The sequence below is a fragment of the Rhipicephalus sanguineus genome, chromosome 11 (genome assembly GCF_013339695.2).
Source record: "Rhipicephalus sanguineus isolate Rsan-2018 chromosome 11, BIME_Rsan_1.4, whole genome shotgun sequence".
Lineage (NCBI taxonomy): Eukaryota > Metazoa > Arthropoda > Arachnida > Ixodida > Ixodidae > Rhipicephalus > Rhipicephalus sanguineus.
Genome location: NC_051186.1, coordinates 12,951,876 through 12,954,890, shown reverse-complemented (window position 1 = coordinate 12,954,890; position 3,015 = coordinate 12,951,876). Strand labels below are relative to the sequence as shown.

Here is a 3,015-nt window from a genome sequence, read left to right as displayed (position 1 = left end):
AAATGCAGCCGCCGAGGCCGGGATTCGATCCCGCGACCTTCGGGTCAGCAGTCGAGCGCCATAACCACTAGACCACCGTGGCGGGGCTGTAAGGTGTAAACTGGTTGCTTTTGGATGTGAATTTATTGATTTATTGATGGGCATATTTCGCCATTTTCACTGCGGAAACAATTTATTTCTTTTTCCTAGAATTGCTGATAAATTAAGCGAAGCTGATAGTAGGCCATCACAAATATTTTTGCAATATGTCCGACCGCAACAGCATCAATATTTACACCACTATCGATAGTATTCTCACGTGGTTGTGAGAGTGAAGAATGCTGCAACAAGACTGGGAAATACGGAGCTCTTCTTTGAGCGATCTTGTGCCCAGAAAATCAAAACTCAAAATACAAGCGATACAGGCAGCGCACTGATAGCGGCGAGAAAAGTCGTCGGCCGTCCAGTAATCTGGTCATCTGTGGAAAGCGTCGTCTTTTATACACCAGTCACCGAACCTTCCAGTGTTATCGCTGGCGCTGGCGTAAGCTATCGAATGAACTTGACTATTCGCGTCCGGCGCGTAATCTTAACAGAATGCTCTAAAACAATCGTGAAGCTTCTGAAACATTATGGCGCGGTCTGCGTCAAACGTTGCTAACAATCTTTGTTGGTGCAACCCGAATACATCAAAACAAAACAATCACCACGCGTGGCAGTAATATTGCTATTAATGAGCACTAACAGACAATAATGCCCAGGAAGGTATAGGGGATGTTATTAGTAGTAAATGTAAGGTAAATGTGAAGAAAGAAAAGTGGACGATAAAATAGCTTGCCGCGGGCAGGGACCGAACCTGCGACCTTTGAATAACTTGTCCGATGCCCTACCAACTGAGCTACCGCGGCGGTCATCCCCCCGTCCACTTTATGTCGTATATATGCACATTTTTTAAAAGTGGAAGTGTCAGTCAGCGCCTCCAGTAGCCATGACGGCGAGTGTGGAACACTCTTTTTTTTCTGCCTGTTGGCGTCACGTAGCACGTGAGCTTATGACGAGCTGGCAGCTGACCAATAATCCCTCGCATACCACCTGAAAGCACCAAGTCTGCCAGAACGAGACCCTCGCTATGAATGAAGGAAAGAAGTGGAAATCTTCAGGGCTAAATTTTTAAAGAAATTTCACCAATCGCGACGCGCTTGCAGTCGTTGGCTTTGTGGGAGCGCGCAAAATGTCCAAACCGTCCAATTCTTTACGCGATTTAAGTTCTTGTGACAACCATTTCCATGGTTTATGTCGACCGCCATATTGGCGACATAAAGGGCGCCGCGAATGCAGAGGCGTGTCGAAGCAGCGTCGTGTCAGCAACATGTACATGAAGAGCGAAAAAAATAAGATCATAAGAGTGATTTTTTTTTACAGCGAAGCTGTTTAAGCCGTGCGTAATGTGTCTGCTGAGTCCGAAAACTGTCCTCATCATGAAGCGGCGCGTGCTGTCTTCTTTCAGCGCGATAGGTGTTCTAGAGACGTTCGAGAGCGCGGTAGGTGTTCCAGAGGTAAGCTTGCCATACGCAGAGCGCTAGGACGCCCACCAACGGTTCCATAGACGTTCCAGAACGCGGTAGGCGCTCCAGAAGTAAGGCCGCGTTCACACCGAACGCGGCGCACCCAAGCGGACAATTGGATTTTCAAAGCGGAGAGGCAGTGACGGCGCGCGGCTGTTCAGACCGACCGCGTTGCGATTCTGCACACTTCACCGCACGGGCGAAGCAATTCAGCAATCGACGGCGGATATTGCGCCACTACGCGATACTGGGCGGGCATGTCCTGATTGACTGCGGCCAAAGCGGCCAACTATTCCGCGCGGAGAAAATCGGTCCAGGCGCGATCCGGGGAACCGGCTGCGGATTTTCCGCTTTTGCGGATAATCCGCTTTCCGGATCCGCGCTCGGTGTGAACGTGCCTTGAGCTAGCCAGAGATGGAGCACTAAGACGCTCATCAGAGGTTCCATAGACGTTGCCGAGCGCCGTAGCCGTTCCAGAGGTAAGCTAGCCAAAACTATAGGAAAACTATAGCAAAACCTGGGAAATACCATCGAATAACAACAATACGGTGCCGCTGTGCCTTTGGCCTTGCCGCAGAAACGCCGTGCAAAGCTAGCTGATGCCTTTTTTTATTTGCAAGACTATAAACAGGAAGATTTTGTCATATTATCTGCAAAGAAAGCACAGCAGCAACGTTGTATAAATTGGAAAAATTTCATTCAAAGGTCGTTAGTTCTTTGACGTAAACTACTGCATGCCACTTCGATAATTACTTCGTTGAAATTGTATTTTGCCCATGCTTTCAGGAGCTGCTATGAACACACATAAAGCACATGTAGACAGTGCTCCGGCTGATGTGTCTTTCTTAGCTGAAGTAACAATGATAAAGTAAAGTGGAAAGAAGAACGAGTCCCACAGATAACGGGGAACAAGCTGATTGACGAACATCTGAAGCCATATTTTGTCTCAAAACAAATGAGCAACATGCATATTTTCAGACATACAGGATGCGTGCCTTTACGAAGACCCTAGAAGAGTGTACAAAGCTCTTATTATCCACGAAGGAACGTCATAGCCCATACTTTCAATATGGCATTGCAATAGACGCAACCGCACGGGCACCTTTACAAAAAGGAAGCTACGTCACAGTGTACTTGTATGGCTAAATAGCCTGTCCAAAAGAGACATGGCTTGCTTGCAGTACAGATGACGATGGCATATTCCGTTATGCGAATCAGTCTTCAAAGTGAATGCCAACATGACTGAATAAAACTGAGACCATATAAATGAGAAGGGACTTTTATTTTCGTTTTTATTTCATTCTAGGACTGAGGATGGCGAAACAGCACTTTTGGAGGTCAAGTGCACGTATACCAGAAGGAGTGATGCATTGAAGTATGCCAGTTAAGATTGGGCCGATGGAGGTGATCGCGATAGTTCGAATGATCGTGGCGACACGTTGAAGGACTGGGCAGGCCCGTTGCTCAGGTC

The 3,015-nt window shown here is 47.5% G+C and overlaps 1 non-coding gene across 1 annotated transcript; it reads right to left on the bottom strand.

Annotated features, from left to right (window-relative positions):
* Nucleotides 1–814: 814 nt before the first annotated feature.
* Trnat-agu (transfer RNA threonine (anticodon AGU)) lies at nt 815–887 on the bottom strand. The gene has a single exon. It is a non-coding gene; the product is annotated as a tRNA-Thr (tRNA).
* Nucleotides 888–3,015: the final 2,128 nt, after the last annotated feature.